Raw genomic sequence first — 23,411 nt, 5'->3', positions numbered from 1 at the left:
ATAGGAAAGGCTGATGATGACACTGGAATTCTGAATTACTATACAGAAGAACAACAGGGAGGCACTGTAGATTACAGAATAAGGATGAGATACAAAGAAGAGAGTATTTATGGAAGATTGTTCTGGCAGGTGTGTGTGGGATGGATTGGTAGAGGGAGGAGTGAGATGACAGAAATGCGCTGAGAAGCTATTTCAGGAACTTCTGTGAAGTTTTTGTTTAGGGCAGTGGTCCTTATTTTCAAGTGACAAAATGCTCTACTGGAGGGTCTAATTTGGAAGACTAGAAGAATAAAATAATCATTACCAAGTTGGTTCTCATCTCTCCCTTGGATCCCTTCATCCATAACAGGGGAATATTTATAGGTACTTAGTTATAACCTGAACATTTTTACAGAAAACTTTAATCTGGCAGCTGGAAACGAGAAAGAATTTCCTTTGCTCACTCCCTCTTTCACTCCCATGTAGCATGGGACGGGATGCTCAGAGACTGAGAAAATGTTTGAGAAGCGTGTATACCAAGGAATCTGTAAATTATGATTCTCAACCAGGTGGTCAGTGGCCAAGATGAACTTGTAATGACTCAGAGAAATTACATTACTATTTGTAATAGTGAATGACAATAATGAGGATGACAATGACAAGAATGCTCACCATTTCGAGAAAATCTGCTATGTACTAGAAACTGTGCCCTGTAGACATTTCACACACACTGTCTTAAATCACCACCATAGTCTTGCATACTAGGCACAGTTGGGCTACTCCAATCTTAGACAAGATGAGACAAGTTGTTTAAAAGACTTGCTCAAGCTCTCAGCTTATTGAAAAACAAAGTCTGGATTTGAACACAGGCATGTTTGAGTCTATAGTACATGGTTCCCACTATGTCACTAATTTGAAGAATGACAGAAAAAGGACACAGTGTCTCATGAGCTTGTAAAATATAATTTATGGTCAGATTCGAGCACTACCATATGTGATTAAGATATCTGCCCTCAATGTTTGAGAGAAACTCAGATACAGAAGTGCCAATATTTAGCAAATTTGAATGTATTATCTAATAGAGGTAAAAAAAACCTGAGATGAAAATCTGTTTCATCAGTATTTTGGTAGCATTACCAATATCTTTGTAGAAACAGAGATAAGTAGGATGCTATTTTAAAAGATGCTATCTTATTACACATTATTTCGTTAGCAAGCAGTCTATTATCCGTGGACACTGAGCCAATGTTATAATAGACTTGTTGGAAGCCTAGTGGAAATAAAAGTTTATGAGGCACAGCTTTATCTTTAAAACTGAAGTAATTCAGACTTTGAACTTTTAAAGAGATCAGTTCTACATAATTTATTCAATAAAATGCAGAACCCTAACTACATTTTATTTGTATATTATGTAAATGTGCAAATTACCTTTAATCGTTTGAATAATAATTCTGACAGCTGATGCTTGTTCCCTCATGGAGAGCACCCTCCATCCTACCCTTGGTCAGTCTTCCTGGTTATCTCTCACTTCTCCCCCTTGAAGGGTGCCTGGGTGTCTGCTGACAAGGCCGCCCTCACTTTCTAGGCAGCCTCACTACCTCCCTGTCCAACACCTTGCCCAAGTCTCAACAGCAGCTACTATATCATATGGCTTTATAACAGAAGGGCAAAGTGAGCTACAGAGGTGTACTTGCCCTTGTTTATACAGCTTGAAGGTGAGCCTGCTGAGATACTGATCCCATCCGCTTAACCATCCTGTGAGACTTGTACAGGATGCACACTTTATATATTTTTGCATCTGGGGACTTAGTAAGATGCCGAACATGTTAGAGGAACTCAATGAAGAAATGAACAAATACTCTGAACTCAAAGGGGGCTTTAGCTGCAGCCAACACTGTGCTTACCATCTACCCACAGGGACTGTCAAACAGACAGTGAGTGAAAAGGCAGTAATTGAGTACTTGCTCTACACTACTTTCTGGAGAAAAAGGCAAAACAGATAGCTTGAAAAATTGATCTACTTCTCCTTCCCCACTGCTCACCACCTCAAGGCCCAGTTAACAGGCACCATCGAGCTGGCTCACTTTGCAGAGGTCTCTTCTCTTGCCATGTGCCAGATTTGTTTTCCCCAGACACCATACGGAAAGGGCTCTGCTCAAAGCTTTCAACAGTTTTCTGTTTTCTACGTGTTTAATCAAAATCTCACCTCAGCCTATAGATCTCTCTAACCCAGGCTTATTTCTCATTATTTCCCCAAATGCATCTTTTAATTTTCACAGTGTCACAAAAATACTCTTACAATTCTCCTGAATTTCATTTTGTAGCCTGTAATTTTCTGAGAATACTGTTTGTTGAAGAATGACTTTTAAATTTTCAATATTTGAAAAAAGTCAAAAGAAGACTAATACTCTATGACTCGTGAAAATGACAAAAAATGCAAAATTCAAAATCGATAAAGTTTTACTGGGATGCAACCAACTTGTTTATATAGAATCTAAAGGCTGCTTTTATGCTGTAACAGTACTGGTAAGGTACCACAAAGACCATTTGGCCCAGAAAGCCTCAAATATTTACCGGATGCAGTTTATGGGAAAAGTTTGGGATAATAGGATCAAACAATGATATCCAATTGTTGAGTATCTACGCTATATGAGACACATGTCTATTCACTCATTATTTCATCGAGACCTCTCATCTGGGGAAGATAGGTATTTTTTTTCTCATTGTAGATAAGAGACAAGGACTAAACAACTGAACTAACAAGTTTGAGAATCAGAAACAGAGCTAAAAATCCTTGGATTTCACAGGTCACTCACAGTTTTTCCTCTGTGATGAGCTTGCTCTCCATATACTTGAGAACAAATGAATACATCAATAAGTGTGAAATCACACAGTATACACTGAATACATAAGCAATGTGGGATGCCAAGTAATGAAGTGGCTCTAGAGAAATCCAGCCAATTTAGGAAAAGTCTTTGGGCATCAATATAGCTTCTTGGTTTCTTTCTTCTCAATTCCTAACTTTACCTGACACATAGTTGCTTTTTTTTTTCCTCTAAGTTAAACATTAAACAATTGCAGATCCTTTCAGGTAGAACTTCAAAATTCCTTTTTATCACTTTTGTCTTTTATCTGTTGATCAATTTGTTCTTTAAAAGAACAGACTTTTTTCAAAGTACAATACTGTGCCTTGAGTCCCATAGGACAAATTTTAAAATCAGCCTTTCATACCACTGAGCTATCTGAGTTACCTAAGGTTACTGTCCTTTATTTTCCAGGACATACAGAATGGATTAAAGAGAAAAAGACAAAGGAAAAGGTTAAAGTTTTCCCCAAAGCACCTGTATCTTGAATCTCACAGTCAAAACTAAGGAGAATCACAGTGATATGGAAGGTAAACAAAAGAAATCCAGCCAAGATAATATAGGTAAACTCGTGTGATTTTTTCTTTTAATGACCCAAGTGAAACGGATGCATTCTGACTTATAGTTAGTTCTGGCTCATGTTTAGAAATAACTGACTGTGTAGCAGGTCCCATGCTTAACCCTTGTAAAGAAAACTGATCCTTAAGAGAACAGTATTTTTTCCACAGCTGTCTTCTGGACTTGCCTCTAATAATCAGAGCCAACATTTATAAATCATCATATATGTTTTATGCTCTCTACATATATTAATGTATTTAACCCCCCAATGGCATTGTGCGGTGGGTAATATTAATATTAACCCCATTTCATAGGTGAATAGCAAAAGTACAGGGAGGTTGGGGGAGTTGCCTACTGCCATTCAGTTAGCGATGAAACCAGGACTGAACAAATGTAATTCAGAGTGTATACCTCTAAGCAAATGACAGACTGCTTATGGCTTGCTTTTGGATGTTTCACTACCATTTAACTAAACATGAAATGGTTAAGTATATCATTTAATTAAATACTTTCATTGCATAATTTGGTGACTGCTCCCCAAGAAAAGCCTGTTCATTTGATTTTCAGTATCTTTTCCTAAGGCGTAGCTATTATGAAGATGGATTCCCCCAAAAGAGTTTTGATAAAAGCATTTACAAATAAACCAAAAAAAAAAAAAGCAACTACAAACATGTCCTTGTAGGAAATTCTAAATCTCATTTAGTACAATCTTGAAGATTTTAGCATTTACATGAAGATACGGAAAACATCTATGTCTATAACTTGTCTGGAAAGTAATTTCACATTTTTAATGAAGAAAGATGATCAGTATAACAGTAGATTATCATGTTTTAAATACAGCAACACACACACACAAAATCAATATGAAGTCATTAATCTAGTCAGAATGGAGACGACCTAGAGGCCAAAGATTGTCCAGATTGCAATGATTTTTTTGTAATGACATTCTTATTACAAATCTATTTGTGCAATTTTGAAATAATCAGTCCTAAGAACATAGCAAATTACACTGAGAAGAAGAAAAACAAGGGAAAAAAGCAAACCCTTTCGCTTTCTCTCAAATTGCATTGGTTTAAGATAAAAGGAATAGCTCTAATTCCCCTATTGTCACAGTTTCATTTATTTTGTTAGTTCAGTGGGACCACTTAACACCATTTACTTTAGAGCAGAAACATACATTTTTTTTTCCTATTCTCTACCTCATTCCAAAATAAATTTATGGAGTCAAATAGACTATAGAAGAAAAGCATTTGTCATGGACTTTGTTCCAGGTTTATGCAGTAAGATATTTTTAAAAAATCAAGGGAAGGTATGATGACTGCTAAACCCATCTCTCATCCCTAAGTTAGATTCAGGAGACATTTGTAACATAAGATTTTTCCATTCTTGCACTATTTCCAAATCTCAGCTATCATCATTGTAAACAGGTGACAGAAAGAGGCTGATTCAATTTTCCACAAAACGGCCACCTCTAAATTAAATGTAGCCTGGGAACTGTCCTGCTATGTTCTGATGGTAAGAATTACTGAATTAATCAGGTAATTATAAAAATTATTTTCTGAGTCCCTACACTTATTTAGGTAAATTTCTATACTATCATTCTGTTCCTAAAGAAACCAATGAGTATTTTTGAGCTTGATTTATTTTCTTAGGATGCCATTTTAAGCTAAAAAAAATCATAACAGAAGATGCATTTTCTAAATAAAAGCAGAGTAGTCGATGCTCAAGGGTTTCATATTGGTCTTGGTTGCTGAAGTTTATCATAGCGCCACATTATATATCGCTTTGGCTGTAATTATCTTATGTAAAAATACAGTCAATACCGTGAAAGCAATCACAGATCTAGAAAGTGGCAGAATTAGTGTCAGATGCAGTATCATTGCATATGCTTTGCTCTCTCACTTTAACGCTGATCAGTCTGGATTATGGATCCATATTTATTCTGAGTAACCCCCATGACAATATAATGAGGGAAATCTTGTTTCAATCACAGATTTGTGTATTAATGAAAACCAATACTATAAAGCAATGTTATCCTCATCTTTTCAAGTATATTGAGGTAATTTTGCTTCCAGTTACAGTGGTGTAGTTTCTATTAGACTACAGAGAAAAACTATTAACTCTGAGTAAAACTACCTGAAGGCATTGGAGAACAGCAAAGCGTAGACCAAATGTTGGAGAAGGAGGGCGGGGCGGGGGGGGGGAGGGGGAACAGGAAGGAATATAAACTTGCAAGAAGGTAACAACACAGGAAGGATTCTGTTTTTATTAACATATTTTTCCTATCAGAGGACAGGCCCTAGTCAACACCATTTGAGGTACTACAACTCAGACATAAGCCTGCAGTTTTACTGTTGAGTAGACCCAAAGGATAAAGTTAGAGATGCCACAAGTTAGTGAGAATGGTACTAAGGAAATATAGTCAGAGAGGGAAAATTCCATATTCTGGGCATACACTCTGCCCAAGTCTCCAGCTGACCCCATGAACAGATCAGACTCCGAGGAGCCCAACTAAGCCAAAAGAGCTGCACAGAGATTCGAGCTACTAAAATTACAAAACAGATAGGGGTTTAGTCAAGTTGACTGCTAATTTTGTTTTCAATATTCATCGGAATATAATAGAATACAGAGCTTCTCCATCATTGACAAAAATCAAATATAAAATTCAAAATTTAGATATATACAGAAACAGGAAAATATGGCACATAATCAAGAGAAAAGGAAATTAATTTAGGCTGAGCTTGAAATATCCAATCAGCAGGAAATCATTTAAAAATAACATATCAAAAGTGCAAATAACAGAAACAAAAACAACTGAAAATATCTCAAAGTAAAAAGCCTCTGTACAGTAAAATAAATAATCAACAAGATGAAAAGGCAGAATGGGAAAAAAAAATTTTCCCTACAGGATGGGAAAGTATCTGCAAACCACCTAACTTCTCCAGGGTTAATATCTAAAACATACGGGGAAAAGAAACAACTCAAGTGCATGCACACTCACATGCACACACAAATAATTCAATTTAAAAAAGAGCAAAGGACCTGAACAGCTATTTTTCCAAATAAAATATTCAAATAGCTGACAGATACATTAAAATGTGCTCAAAGTCACTAATCATTATGGAAATGCCAAAAATAAAAAAATAAAAGTAGATATCACCTCATCCATTAGAGGGCTTCCCTTGTGGCTCAGATGGTAAAGAATCTACCTGCAATGCAGGAGACCCAGGTTCAATCCTTGGGTTGGAGAGATCCCCTGGAGAAGGGAAAGGCTACCCACTCATGGACTCTATAGACCATGGGGTTGCAAAGAGTGGGACACGACTGAGCCACGTTCACTTTCACTTCCACCTGTTAGAATAATTTGATCAAAAAGACAAGAAATCAAAAGTGTTGGTAAGGATGTGGAAAAAATGGAATATTTGTGCACTCTTGGTGGTAAATGCAAACTGTACAGCCATTATAGAAAATACTAAGGACGTTTTTCAAAAAATTAAAACTAGAACCACTATATGATCTCACATGCTAGTAAAGTAATGCTTAAAATTCTCCAAGCCAGGCTTCAGCAATATGTGAACCATGAACTTCCAGATGTTCAAGCTGGTTTTAGAAAAGGCAGAGGAACCAGAGATCAAATTGCCAACATCTGCTGGATCATCGAGCAAAAGAGTTCCAGAAAAACATCTTTTTCTGCTTTATTGACTATGCCAAAGCCTTTGACTGTGTGGATCATAATAAACTGTGGAAAATTCTGAAAGAGATGGGAATACCAGACCACCTGACCTGGTCTTGAGAAACCTATATGCATGTCAGGAGGCAATAGTTAGAACTGGACATGGAACAACAGACTAGTTCCAAATAGGAAAAGGAGTACATCAAGGCTGTATATTGTCACCCTGCTTATTTAACTTATATGCAAAGTACATCATGAGAAACGCTGGGCTGGAAGAAGCACAAGCTGTAATCAAGATTGCTGGGAGAAATGTCAATAACTTCAGATTTGCAGATGACACCACCCTTATGGCAGAAAGCAAAGAAGACTTTAAGAGCCTCTTGATGAAAGTGAAAGAGAAGAGTGAAAAAGTTGGCTTAAAGCTCAACATTCAGAAAACTAAGATCATGGCATCTGGTCCCATCACATCATGGCAAATAGATGTGGAAACAGTGAGAAACTTTACTTTCTTGGGCTCCAAAGTCACAGCAGATGGTGATTGCAGCCATGAAATTAAAAGACGCTTGTTCCTTGGAAGGAAAGTTATGACCAACCTAGACAGCAGATTCAAAAGCAGAGACATTACTTTGCCAACAAATGTCTGTCTACTCGAAGCTATGGTTTTTCCAGTAGTCATATATAGTCATGAGAGTTGGACTATAGAGAAAGCTGAGCGCTGAAGAATTGATGCTTTTGAACTGTGGTGTTGGAGAAGCCTCTTGAAGAGTCCCTTGGACTGTAGAGATCCAACCAGTTCATCCTAAAGGAAATCAGTCCTGAATATTCATTGCAAAGACTGATGCTCAAGCTGAAACTCCAATACTTTGGTCACTGGAAAAGACCCTGATGCTGTGAAACAGTAAAGGTGGGAGGAGAAGGGACAACAGAAAATAAGAGGGTTGGATGGCATCACTGACTCAATGGACATGAGTCTAAACAGGCCCCAGGAGTTGGTGATGGACAGGGAAGCCTGACGTGCTGCAGTCCACGGGGTCGCAAAGAGTCGGACACGACTGAACAACTGAACTGATGCCTTTACAACATGGTAGCAATTTGATAAAATCTACTTTCTCATTTAATGATAATATCTCCAGCCCAGACTGTCGAAGTTCCGTAACATATTTCTTAGGAACATACATAAGTTCCTCCTTAAATGCATTTTGTTCTTCTTTCTAAAATTCACATTTACATTGTCACTGCTGCTGCTAAGTCACTTCAGTCATGTCCGACTCTTAGCAATCCCTTGGACTGCAGCCTACCAGGCTCCTCCGTCCATGGGATTTTCCAGGCAAGAGTACTGGAGTACATTGTCACTACTCACATCCTTTACTATTTCACACTGTGTCTTGCCTGTGTTCCTTCTCTAATCCTATTTTCCTCAGATCTTTCATTCACACTTCCTACTAGATCATTCTTTACAAAATATGGGTACAACACAGCTCTAATATTTGCATAAGTCAATATAGTCTTAAAATAATATTTGAATCTGGAATAACCTAAAATTTCATTCATCTATAATTTGGCTATTGCCTTCAACCTTATTTTCTATAATCCCTTTATTCAAGGCCTCAGAAAAAAAGGCAAGGCACATATCATGTAAATATTTAAAAGGTATAAATCAAGCAACATAGTAAATAAAATCTGCTTTGTATTTCTACTTTTATATACTTCCATATGAATAAAATTTAAAAATACGTGCAAATATGTTTTTATGATTTAAAATGAGCAATGTTTTACCATATGTAAAACAGATAGCTATTTGGATGTTGCTGTATAATACAGGGAGCTCAGACTAGTGCTCTGTGATGACCTAGAGGGGTGGTATGGAAGAGAGGCTTAAGAAGGAGGAAATATATGTATACTTATGGCAAATTCACATCATTTTAGACAGAAATCAATACAACACTGTAGAGCAATCACCCTCCAATAAAAAATAAAGAGATAGCTAATGTAACTATGCTAAAGGTTACATAAGGAAATAAAGGAAAATATGCACTTAGTAAATAAACAAATAAGGAATCTCAGCAGAGAAATAGCAAGTATACAAAAGGACGAAATGAATTTTTAATCCATTAAAATAAAGAGTTAATTCAATTAGGTTAAATAGCAGACTGGGGAGAAGTAGGAATAGGTACCCTTAAAGATAAACATATAGAGAGCATGTAATCACAAGAAAAGAGCAAGGGCAAAGGGCTGAAAAAAATAAACATAGCCCCAGAAAGCCATGGGACAAAATAAAATGGTCTATCATAAAGGTACTTGGATTCCAGAAAAGAAGATAAAGGGGATACAAAAAATATTTTAAAATAAAGGCAAAATGTTGTCTAAAATGTGGTTGAAGACATAAATTTACAGATTTAAGAAGCACTGCAAATACTAACAGGGATACGTGCAAAGAAAACCACACGGAGGCACATCTTAATCCAATTGCTGGAATCTAAACACTTCAAAACTTCACATCACCCAGAGAAAACAACGCATTACATGCAGAACAGTATCACTCACTAATGACTTTTTATCAGAAAAATGAATTCCAGAAGATAGTAGAATGACATTTTTTAAGTGCTAGAAGGAAAAGAAAAAAAAACCTACTCAAAATTCTGTACTTAGCAAAAATATTCAACAACTAAAAAAGCAAAAGATTTTTAACTAAATGAAAATTAAGATCTGTTATGAGACAATGTACATCACAAAAAATGCTAAATAAACTTTTAAGTTAGTTAAGTCACTCAGTCGTGTCCGACTCTTTACGACCCAGTGGACTGTAGCCCACCAGGCTCCTCCGTCCATGGGATTATCCAGGCAAGAATACTGGAGTGGGTTGCCATTTCCTTCTCCAGGGGATCTTCCCAACCCAGGGATCAAACCCAGGTCTCTCACATTAGAGGCAGACGCTTTAACCTCTGAGCCACCAGGGAAGCACAAATGCTCCTTGAAGCTTTAGAAATGAACTAAGAGCACCTAAATGTTAAACAAGTGAGTAAATATACAGATTATCCTTTTCTTTTCTAATTAAAAAAATCATGAAACTGTAGTATGGGGTTTAAAATGTGATTATTTCTAGATGAAAAAAATACATATGGCAAATAGAGAAAAGGAGGAGAAATGGGTAAACAGGGCTATCATTTTCATTTCATATAAAGTGATATAATAATAGATCTGAGTTGATGGTGCAGGTATACATACAGACACACACATATTCACTAGAAAACCTACAAAAAATAATTCAAAGAAGTATAGTTAAAAAGATAGCAGATAAATGAGGAACAAGGAGAACACAGACTCCAAGATTATCAAAGATCCGAGAAAGATCATTGATCTTTGATTCAATGCCAGAATCCCTTCTATGAAACATCTGACCCATTTTGCCCTTACACTGCTCAAATGCTTCCAAATGAGAAAGTTCTTAAGGCAGCCTGCTGCCTTAATTTTTTCTGGTTCTAAGTTAACACTTCTATTGAACAATGCCTCTTCCCTCCCACAAAAGTCTCTGTTATTTTTAAATTAAATATCTAGACATCAATTTCTTCCATATAGTTTTATACAACTTGCCAAAAATTTAAAGGACATGATTATTCATTTTATTTGTTGAATGAATATGCCTAGTGTATACTATGTGACCAGTCACAACAAAATGAAATTAAAGCAAACAAGTAAACATCACCCATTCAAGAAGTCAACATTCAGTAGGTGTTTATCATGAGTCAGACATTCTTAAAATCATTCTTTAAAATCTTTTAAACGCTATTTAATTCTCACCTTAAAAAGGTATATTTTTTAGTAAGACACAGAGGCATTAGTATATTTATAATATAGAAATACATTAGTGTATTTATAATATAGAAATACATTAGTGTATTTATAATATGGAAATATATTAGTGTATTTATATATACTAAGCATAGTATAGACACAGAGGCAGAGGCATATTTTATAGCTAAGACACAGAGGCATTATGAGATTCTCCCAGGGGTAAAGCTAAGATATGAACCAAGAATTGAAGGAATGAAACATATATCTAACCCTGAGTCTTTAAATAAGGCAGGGCTACTGTTCTGATATCCTCTGCCAGTGTCACTCCAGTTTTCTTTGCTTGCCTTTGCATGACTCTCCTCCTTCTCCAGCATCACCACACCTCCCTGTGACAGACTACCTCTCATTCTCTTCCCTGACTGTCCGATTTTTCCAGAAACCCATGCCAGCTGGTTTTAGGGCACTTGCACAATTGACAATTCCATCTTAGTCACAAAGGTCCTCAAAATTGCCTTATGCCAAATAGAATAAATAAAATGGTATTAGTCAATAAAATAATATTGTCAGAGATTACTAATCTTGCTTTAAATATAATAACATAATCAATATTATCATTACATATTACGTAAAGGACATCCTTGGTTACAAGACAGCTCCCAAAGTGTGAATTTCCAGACTTACCTTGAGTGTTCCTTCAATTTTCACATTTGATTTAGCTCTATCTGAATTATATTCTTTATTGATTTTCTTGGTGTATATTTCTGAAGTGTATCTTCTGAATAAAAGAGCAAGTTGATATATGGACCTGCTCCAAGCAGCAAAATATCTGGTTTGCTGGCAAGAATTTACTACTCTGTTAAAGAGTTACATAACTTACTTTTATAGGCTATTGTTTGACACAGTCTTGGTTCCTTATCCATGATACTGAGTTAAATATACTCTAGCAATAGCCCACGGTATTCAATTTTACATTTCACTGTCTCATAACATCACAGTTCACAGGTATTATCAAATAAGGTTTCTTTCTTTGCTATTCTCTTTGATAATTAATGTCAAAACTATGACTGTTTTGGTCTGTCTCCATCAAACTCTTGTCATGTGGGAAATATCACTTTGCTTTAAGTGTAAGTCAGTTTCATCAGTGATGGTGTGAACATCTAAAACACAGCTGGTGTTCTTTCAAACATTAAGTTCTACAAATATTATACTGAGTGGCTACTATTTATAAGACTGTGCTAGATTCTTCAAGGGAGAGAGTTGAATAGGTAATGGGCCTCCTGCAAGCAATTTACAGTTTATTAATGGAGACAAATATGTACTCAAATGAGTAACAGAATACAGCACAAAAATTATTAGGTAGCCTTAATTTTGTAGCGTTGGATACTGGCCAATTACAGTGAATTACTTGTAATGCTCCAAAGCAGATATTAATTCACCCTCGGTTACTGTCTAGGCCAACCGGTTGACTCCAGTTCTATAGACCAGTGTTACTCACAATGTGGTCCAGAAACCTGGGTAGGTTTGTGTGTTATTAGACCTCAGTGAGATAAACAAAAACAAGTGTTTACAGATGTTTATGAATATGTAAATGTATGCTTCCTGAATATAAAAATAAAATATTCTTATATTTTATTACTAATGTAGTTGACACTAACAATGAATTATCAATATTTTATTTATCTATATTCATCAGTTCTGAAAAATCCTCAGAACTAAGCCACATATTACATTATTTCTCATCACAACCCTGATCAATTTGTAAGGATTCCAATGTTTGGTCACCTCAACTGTGAAAACCAGGATGCTGGATGAGATATCTTATGTTGATATTTTATACTATGTTCAATTTTGAAGATAAATACAACAAAAACCAATTTGTTTTCTGAAAAACTAATTTCTTCATTTTGTAACTTCCTTGGAATATAACGCTTCATTTTTAAAGTCTATTTTATTGTATGGATTTTAATAGTTTCACTGAAGGATAATTTACACACAATAACATATTGAAAGGTCAGGGCGAGGTCAGGATGAAGGGTCAGGGCAAGGCCAGGAAGAAAGGTCAGGGCGAGGTCAGGACGTGTCCCAGTAGAGGGCACTGCAGACACGCCCCGGAGACGGGCCGGCAACCAAGCCGACCAATCAGGAGCCGACACGAAGCCCTCACTGTCCAATCAGGAGCTGACACGGAGCCCTTGGACACCAATCACAGCTGAGCCCGCGTTTTCTTCCTTATATGGGAGCCCCGGCCTGGACTATAGAACCCCTTCCCCACCCCTCACACTTCGCAGACTCCATTTACCCCACAGACTCCTTCTACCCCGCTGACTTCCTTTGCTTCCCAGACCCCCCCTTGCTCCCCTGCTTACCTGCCCCCGGGAGTTCTGCCTGAGGGCGACCACCCAATAAAAGGCCCTGAACAACGGTCCATAGGGGTGGTTCCTTCTTCCTGTGGCGTTTCTTACACATATACATTAATTTCAGGTGTAGATTGATGAATTTTGGAAGTTGAATAGTCATGTAACCTCCATCAAAACAAGAACTATGAAAATCCAACTATCTCCAGCACAAGGGGAGGGCTACAAAAGTGAAGGACTCACTTTAGGTAACTCCCTACTTTCCCTCCTTCAAACACATACTCTCCACCAAAATCTGTTTGCTTCTGTTCACTTTTCAATGCTTCTGTATTTCATAATTGTTTTCTGTGGCAGGAACTCTCAGGTAGGAACTTAATTTATTACTCCCTAGTGTCTATATATTTGTATTTGCTTTTAAATTTCATTTTTACTCATTAATTTTACTGTATTTTATAAAAGGATTGGTCTATGATGTTTGATTTTTTAAAAAACCTGGTTCTTCATTATGATAGTTTAAGAAGCATAGCTCCCAACCAGAGGGTCTCAACTCTTTCTATACACTCATCTGAGGAAATCTGTAAAAAGTAAGAGATTCAGACCCCATACTAATTCAATCAACCCTATAATTCTTATTGCTCTAGGTAATTCTGATTCACACAAACTCCCAAGAATCAGTCACTAGATTAGTATTTCAAAATTTGAGTTTCACCTCTTCTTGAAGCCACTCTGATGTTCCATTCATTTAAGGCTATACAGTAGACAGAGTTCACTAGCCAAGCTAAGGTCTATTACTAGGTGGAGAATTCTTTAATATATGATATGGCCATTAGTTTATTACTAACCTTGATCTTTTCATCCACAGATTGAAATCAGAATAGTGAAATAAGCAAAGACCACGTTTTGATAGTACATACTGGCAGGAATACACAAAGTGCTTTTGCTATTTGTCAATGAAATGGGCACAAAAAATGAGGACCATCACTCTCCTCCTTATGAAGCATAACTATTTTTTGTAAATTGGTAATATTCTCTCAAACACAACCTTCCCATTTTATTCCAATTTAACCTTCATGCAATAAAAAATTCTGAGGGCTTATGTGACATTACCAATAATCCTTATCTTTTTCAGTGGAATGTGTACCCTTCTGCTTTTCCCCCAAATTCATGTCAGTCACCAACTTAGCAGTTGTTCTCCTCTGAACCATGAGCAGCAGAATCACTGGGAAATTCTCAGATTCTTGAGTCTCACCCCCAACCTGCTTCACTGAAAGTTCTGGACTGGAGCTTTACAACTAAGAGGCCTTCCTGGTGCTTCTGCTGCATGCTACAGCTTGAGAACCACTCTAAAAGGAGATACTCCATACTAACTCATACTACTTAACCTTGCTGGTGGACTTAAAGAGTCCTAAGAATATAGCTGAATGTCTGAGCCACCAGGGAAGTCCAAGAATACTGGAGTGGGTAATTGACCCCTTCTCCAGGGAAACTTCCCATCGCAGGAAATCAAACCAGGGTCTCCTGCATTGCAGGCGGATTCTTTACTAGCTGAGCTACCAGGGAAGCCCAATAGAGGATACTAACTCATACTACTTAACCTTGCTGGTGGACTTAAAGAAAGGGAGCTAAGAATATACCTGAATGTCATCAAAGCTACAAAAAAGGGAATTCTCTGCCAATGTTCCCCACTCCCCTTTCTTCTCTTTTCAGGTCTTACCACCTATATGGCCAGGTTCCTAACTTACCCATTTTGACAAGGAAAATCTTAAGTATTCTCTCTCCTAGGAATAACGTTAATACTCTGAAGAGGATGGCTGGTGGTGAGAAAGCTTCATTAAAAGGTAACATTCTAACACTGGGGGTTGGGGTGTCATAGACCTCTATACTCCATGATAGAAGAAAAACTTCTGTGATTCCTGTTTGAGGATGGCCTAATGTAGGGTTCTGAGAATCTCTCTCCTACAATCACGTTAATTTCTATGGGAAAGCATTTATTTCATCTACCTCTACCTTTATTTTCCCATTTTATTCTTTAAACATTTATTATGAAATAAATGCACAGTAAGATTTTTAAAAAATAGATTAAGAGATTTTGTTGACTTGCCTCATATCTAAGTTTAATAAAATGTCTTTGCTATTCTAAACAAAATTTAACTGTAGTGCTGAGTTGTGATTATCCTGGTAGCTACGGAGCAGGCAGTTTCTTAAAGACCCCTTAAGAATGACCAAAGTCCATTATAAGTCCTAAAGTACTCTCAGCTAAAGCAATATAACCAGGATATCAAGATGTCTATAAATTTTAACCTGAACATTTACTTAGAAATCCCCAATGTTTCTCACCATATGCATAAGTTGAGCTTTTGTCTCACAAGTCAATTATAATACACACAGTTGTTTGTATAAGCAACTGAGACATTGAACACAATTTAAATGACATAATTTGGAAAGGGTGAAAAAAAAAGGGAATTACATCTCTTAGTGTGCCTGTTTTCTTTTAATGGAAAAGTGATTGAAAGGGTCCTTCTTAACATTCACTCCAGTAACCCACGTAAAAGCTGAACTATAATTATTTTCCTTCCTAGTAATTAACTGGGAATTTCTAATCATTTAATCTGAGCATGTTTTGATTCATTAAGTATCCTGTTCAAATTTTATTTTTTTTGCCTATCAGAGTATTAAATCCTCTTAAGAGCAAGCATATCGAGAAACTGATGTGTTCAGGCCAATAAATAGTTCTGATTGCCTTGCTTAGGTGAGAGAGGACGGGGGGATTTCTAATAAAAATTATTTAACAATTACCCAATCCACTGATAAATTAGCCAAGTGTTAATTGAGTTACACCTGAAAGGCAGATACTATATGACTCAGGAGAGATTAGGAGTGGTTCCATGAAAAACACAGAGTAAAAATAAAGTAACAAATGTTGAAAAAGGCTAAGAAGTTCAATAAAAATGCCATGATAACAGGTATAGGAGCTCATTTTTAATTTGGCAGAAATGGAAAAACCTTTGTTTTGCAACAAATATAAACATATTCTGTAAGACTAAGCACTGTGAAAAAAATACCATTCAAGTGTCTGAATCCCAAGAGTTAGTTCCTGCATACATTAATATGTCGAGAAGTCTGCATTCAATCAACTGAAAATCTCCAGTGAGTTCCTCATTCTCTAGTAAGTATGTTACATACCTCTGAAATGACAGTCTAGAAATCAACAGTATGTAAAAGTGAAACTTTATCCTTTGCATTTTGTTGTTTGAGAAAATAATCAAGTGGTAAAGAATTATTTTTCTTCCTCTTGTCTCCACTAGTGTTTGGTTCTGAATATGTATTACCTCCAAATAAAATTTTCACTTGCATAAGTGGAGATCTATTAAATTTATCATTACATTTGGGTCATAAAATTCTACATATTAGTTGTATGGCACTTGAAACACTGTCAAATTCTAACTGCATCACTACAATTTATACTGAGTCAAGCAACAAAGCAATGAGAGAGGTACATATGGTCTCTATCACAGTGTCAGCTCCTGAGGGCAAGAGTAGATAACATGCAAATTGACTCGTATGGCTGTGTTCCAATAAAACTTTATCAACACTGATATTAGAATTCCATATAATTTTCATGTGTTACAAAACATTATCCTTCTGCCTTGTCAAAGCACTTAACATGTAAGAGCCTTTGTTAGCTTGTGGGCCATATAAACACAGGCAGTGAGCTGGACCTGGACTGTGGGTATTATCTGCTGACCTCTGGGACAGATGTACCCCCATTTAATCCCAAAGTGATGGACACTTGTTTTGATTCTAACCTTTGCTGTAAGAGTGCTTCAATAGCTAGTACTATATGACTATTTATCACCTGCAAAAACATGAGTCTAAGTTTCTATTAATAAAAACAAACCTCTTGGTTAAAAAGCTATTTGCTTTTGCTGTTTTGATAGATATTCCAAATTGCTGTCTGTTGCTGCTGCTGCTAAGTCGCGTCAGTTGTGTCCGACTCTGTGCAACCCCATAGACGGCAGCCCATCAGGCTCCCCGGTCCCTGGGATTCTCCAGGCAAGAACCCTGGAGTGGGTTGCCATTTCCTTCTCCAAGAAGTCCATTGAGACTGTATTAATTTAGACTCCCAGACAGTGAGTCTGTTCTTCACAGCCTTCCCAGAAAACTGTGTTAAGCTTCTAGATATTATCAGACTGATAAATGAAAAATGGTATATAAATGTAGTTTTAATTCTCTGTCTATATAAATGAAGTCAGTATATTTTAATTTGCTTTATTATTAACAGTTAAGAGATTTGAATTTTCTTTGCATGAACTACTGTTAGTAGCCTTTTCTCATTATTCTATTAGGTTGGTAGTCTTATTCTTAATTTCTAACGTTCTCCATACATGAAGAAGGCACAATTGATAAATTAACTAGAAAATAAGGTGTAAAAAAGTAGAGATTTTTGTCAGTTTAAGTCATTGATATAACCCCTGCCTTTAGATAAGTGGCAGATAATTAATCATTAATTAGTCTCTATAAATGAATTATAACCTTTTTCATATTTACACTTTGCTTATGTTGATTCTTGCTATGTAAAAGTTTTTTTTTTTTTAATGTATGTCTATAGCTGACCATCAGAGAAGGCAATGGCACCCCACTCCAGTACTCTTGCCTAGAAAATCCATGGACGGAGGAGCCTGGTAAGCTGCAGTCCATGGGGTCACTAGGAGTCGGACACAACTGAGCAACTTCACTTTCACTTTTCACTTTCATGCATTGGAGGAGGAAATGGCAACCCACTCCAGTGTTCTTGCCTGGAGAATCCCAGGGATGGCGGAGCTTGGTGGGCTGCTGTCTATCGCACAGAGTCAGACATGACTGAAGCTTCTTAGCAGCAGCAGCAGTATAACTGACCATCAATATTTTATAGCTTCTGGTTTTTGAGAGATATTTAGTAAGAGCTTTTCTGTTCCAAGGTTAAAATGGAGTTCCTCCATGTTTTCTTGCTGCAGTTTTGTAATTTCTTTTCACTTAAATCTTTTTTTCTTGAGATATATGTAAGAGATCCTTTTTTTTTTTTTTTCCTGGAATACTACCCAGTTTTACCAGCTGCATTGCACAGTCCATCTCTTGCATTGCAACCATCCTGCCTCCACTATGAAATGCCTCTTTTGCCTTCTGTTTATATACATGAAGAGCTTCTCTGGTAGCTCAGACAGTTTAGTGTCTGCCTGCAATGCGGGAGACCTGGGTTCGATCCCTGGATTGGGAAGATACCCTGGAGAAGGAAATGGCAACCCACTCCAGTACTCTTGCCTGGAAAGTTCCAAGGATGGAGGAGCCTGGTAGGCTACAGTCCATGGGATTGCAAAGAGTTGGACATGACTGAGCAACTTCACTGGTTATATACATGAAAGCTACTGATATCTGCATATTAATTGCATAGTCTAGGACCCAGTGGAACTTCTGGTAGTTTTATATTTTTACTATTTTCCAGATATATGATATTATCTCTATTGTCTACAAAAGAGTATGAGTTTTACCAATTTCTGTATTAAAAACAGGAATATTTAGATACACTTCACATACCATAACATTCATCCTTACCACCTCTTTTAAAATTTGATTAACCTTTAACATCTCTCTCTTGTCTAACTGTTCATCCAGTAAATGTTACACAATACTGGTAAAAGATGGATTCCTGATTTTGTTCCTTCCTTTAGTCAGGAATGAGTCTAGTGTTGTCCCATTGACTTTGATGCCAGTTTTAGAACTGAAATAGATGTAGCTTTGTAACATTAATAATGCATTTATCTATTCTCCTCATAAACAGTTTAGTTTGTCAAATGTAGTAAGCATCTATGAAAATGATCATGACCTTCATTTTCAGCTATTATAATCAGCATATATATTCTTCTTTCCCTGTTCTATTTCACTTTTGACTTCCTACCTCCCCACCCCACTCCCCTGATGAAGTTTGTGTTGCATTCACTCCAGGTGGCTTCTGTGGTAAACTTGGCTGCTTTTGGCAGTCCCTAAGCACTTCTGGGAGAGACTGGGGGCAGGTGGGGAAGGGGACGACCCAGGATGAGATGGCTGGATGGCATCACTGACTCGATGGGCTTGAGTCTGAGTGAACTCCGGGAGATGGTGATGGACAGGGAGGCCTGGCGTGCTATGATTCATGGGGTTGCAAAGAGTCGGACACGACTGAGCGACTGAACTGAACTGAACTGAAGTACTTCTGAGTTAGCACATTTGGCTGTCACCTACTTTCACTGAAAACAAGAGTTATCAGGTTTTTTCCTTCATTCACCTTTTTTGCTTTAGCATGATATCCAGAAAGAAAAGGAAGAAACGGCTTTCTCATGCCACCAGGCTTGTACAGGAACTACAAGTCCTTCTAAAATATAAGCACTGCTGAAGATAAATTACGCAATCTTAACCATTTGTCCTCAGATGGAAATGACCACTGCCTAGTTATCTTCCCATTTTTCACTAGAAGGAGGTCTGTCCTGATACATATAACCGTCACAGCTCTTCCGCATCCCCTTAAATAGTAGAATAGCTCCATTTTTACTGCCCTCTTGCTACATGGCAGACACTGCTCTCAGTTCTTCAAAAGCGTCACCTCCTAGCTCACTCATGAGGGAGGCACTAGAGAAGCAGGGGATAGGAGTGGTTAAGAGGGTGGGCTCTAAAAGCAGAGAGTCTGCTTTGAATCCCATCCCTACTGCCACATCTGCAGCCATAAAATGCTGAGGGGATCTACTTCCAGGGCTGCAAAGAACATAGAAAATATATGAGTGCCTAGGACACAGTATGAGATGAGATACTATGAGATATAGGAGAAGAACACCCAGAGTAAGCTCTTACCAAATGTTTGCTATCATTATCCCAACTTCACAGATGAGAACAGAGATGACTTATTCAGTGTTCTGCAACTACTAAGTGATAGAGCCTTGATTCAAATCAAGCCAGTCGTTCTCCGAAGCCTCTGCTCTCAACATAGTCTCTCAGTTAGCTACGGCTACCATAACGTGTAAACAAACCGGGTGGCTTAAACAAAGGAAATTTACTGGCTCATGGTTCTGGAGGCTAAAAGTCCATGATTAAGGTGTCAGTAGGGTTGGCTGCGGGTCGATCACTAGCATTCCTTGGCTCTTGGGTGATCCATCACCCCAATATCTACCCTTAGGCTCACCTGACATTGTTTCCATCTCAGTGATTGTGTCTAAATCCCTCCCTTTTATAAAGACACCAGTTATACTGGGTTAGGGCCCAACTCTACTCCAGTATGACCTTATCCTAACTTAATGTCTCCAGTGACTGTACTTCCAAATAAGGTCACATTCTGAGGTACTGGGGGTTAGGATTCCCAACACATAAACTCAACCCATAACATACCCAGCACTAAGCAGTCCTGTGCCCCTCGCCCTCTTATATATGTGTATTGTGCTCTAAAAACTTACAGATATACTCAGATTTTATCCATTTATCTATTCTTTTTTCTTTATATGTGTATGGATTTGCAATACCTCTATGTCTATGGATAGGTAGTGTCTGCATGTGTTGCATATGTAATTACTGCATGTCTATGGACATTTAACTCTGTGCGTCTATGGCTATACCATCCATTCCTTACTTAATTCTCATAAAAATTCTGTGAGGCCCTATTATTACATTTACTTTATGGATAAAGAAACTGAATTCTGTCTCAGTAAGCATTCACTCATTCTCCCCCAGCCTCTCGTTCTCTCTTTAACATTTAGTCTTATACTTCAAGGAGCCAAGAGAAGGCATCAGACAGGATTCCACCAGGCTCCCATCAGCACCTCTGCGTAATCTCCTTGCATCTCCGCTGTTGCCATGGACAGAGCATCTTGCCTTATCTTATTGGATATGGTCTTTCAAGAATCACCTTCTTCAGCATCAATAATCATTGAAATAAATGTATAGAAATTAACACACGTGCTATGCAAAGTGGAGAAGGAAATGGCAACCCACTCCAGTGTTCTTGCCTGGAGAATCCCAGGGACGGGGGAGCCTGGTGGGCTGCCGCCTCTGGGGTCACACAGAGTCGGACACAACTGAAGCGACTGAGCAGCAGCAGCAGCTATGGAAAGAAAAAGAGCCATGATAGAAATAACAGGCAGGGTGGCCAGAACACCATATGAAAGGTGGTGGCACTAAATTAAGCTGGAGATGTAGACAGAGAGCCAATGGCAGAGAGCTTTGCATGGCATGGTTAAGAAGATCGATTTTCTCCTCACTGTAGTGAGGAACCACTGCTGCAAGTGGCATGGGCCAGTTTCCATGGAAAGAGATAATTACAACAATATGGCCAGGTCTATAATTCAGCAGAATATTGTGAGGACACAGAGGAAAGGTGGCGGCTCTGTAAGTGGGGTTAGGAAGGCCTTAGAGAAAACAGCTGATCTGACAAGTAAAGGATCAAGTGGGAGTTCTCCTCAAAGATGGCTAGCACTTAAATATATTCTTTGCCTTTTCACACCATGAAGGTGCTGTACTCACTGTATAAACTCATACTACACAAGCTTCCTTGGGCTGAAATTCAGATTTTTATTTTGCTCATGTACTTAAAGAATAAACTCAGTAACAATAATAATATGGAAATATTTTTTCAAACAGAATCTGAGATGTTAAAACATAAAACTTAAACCAAGCTGAGTTCTGAGCAGAGAAAACAGTCAGATTAGGGCCAACAAGTGAACATGGGGGGAAAAAAAGTGACAGCAACAAAGAGCTGGTGATATGACAGAAATAGAGCAGGGGACAGGCAGACATGGGTGACAGAATCTTGGATTAATACCCAAGGTGGATTCCGAACTTTGTCACTTCTTGGTGACCTTGAGAGGGTCTTCCCGCTGGCTCCCCTCCCTCAACTGGGAAATAGGCAAGTGGGCCTGATGATTTCAAAAGTCCCACCAGGCTGAAACATTCAGGCTGTCTCTGAGTCAATGACAGCTTAAGTAGGAAGGCCTCTCCTCTGGATGACCTACTGGTTTGTCAATGGTGAGTGATACAGCAAGGTGCGAAGTGAAAGCTGCTCAGTCGTGTCTGACTCTTTGCAACTCCATGACCTATACAGTCCACGAAGTTCTCCAGACCAGAATACTGGAATGGTTAGCCTTTCCCTTCTCCAGGGGATCTTTCCAACTCAGGAATCAAACCTAGGTCTCCTGCATTGCAGGCGGATTCTTTACCAGCTGAGCCACTAGCGAAGCCCAAGACTACTGGAGTGGGTAGCCCATCCCTTCTCCTACAAATCTTCCCAACGCAGGAATTGAATCAGGGTCTCCTGCATTACAGGTGGGTTCTTTACCAACTGTGCTACCAGGAAAATAGTAGCAAGGTGGAAGAAGGTAAATGAGGAGTTGAGTGTTCATTTTCATTTGCTTCTAAGGAAAAGCATCTAGGCTCCTTACTTATTACCCTTCACCCTGATTTTGCACAGTTCAGACTTGGGTTCAGACTGTCTCTTTCCTCTAGTGGGAGAAGTCACAAGAGACTGAAATAGCAGCACACATATAGTGAAAGCTTTTATTTAACTTCTGTTCTTCATCACTAGAGAGATAAACCAGCCAGAGTTTGATCATCTCTCATGGAGACTCTCTCCCCTACCCCTGGGTTTGTCCTGAAGGCAAAAACTTACTTTGTCTACCTAACAAAGCATAAGGGTAACAACTCTAACTTTTCTCCCAGGAGGGTGCTAAGATCTGACCCATGGGTTTGGGGGAAAGGTCTGTGATGCAGACTGTGAAGGCCTGGCCATCGTTTGGTCCGAAGATGCTTGGAAAGGAGTGAAGATCCAAATGGGGCTCCTCTTCAGTCCTCTGCATTGATCTGGGGACCAAATTCAAATCACAAACTTCAGGCTGTCTAGAGACCTCTTTCAGGGATTTTGTGAAGACCACTGATTGGCAGTAAATGAGATCTGGGTATTCTTGCAGTCTCTGGTAAATGACAGTTACATCCCTGGTTTCTAAATCAGGCATCCTTGGCCAGACTAGCGTCAATAAATCCAGTATTTCTAATATTTTCCTTATGGAAAATAATATTTTTTAATTTCTCAGAGTCTTTGCAATTGGCATAATGCCAACAAATAGTCAATTATTTTTCACTACATGAAAGTGAAGATTTAAGTCAGTTTAACAGCCAGAAAAAAAAGTACAACAAGCTATGGTC

The sequence above is a fragment of the Ovis canadensis genome, chromosome 19 (assembly GCF_042477335.2).
Source record: "Ovis canadensis isolate MfBH-ARS-UI-01 breed Bighorn chromosome 19, ARS-UI_OviCan_v2, whole genome shotgun sequence".
NCBI lineage: Eukaryota > Metazoa > Chordata > Mammalia > Artiodactyla > Bovidae > Ovis > Ovis canadensis.
This window is presented reverse-complemented; position numbering follows the sequence as displayed.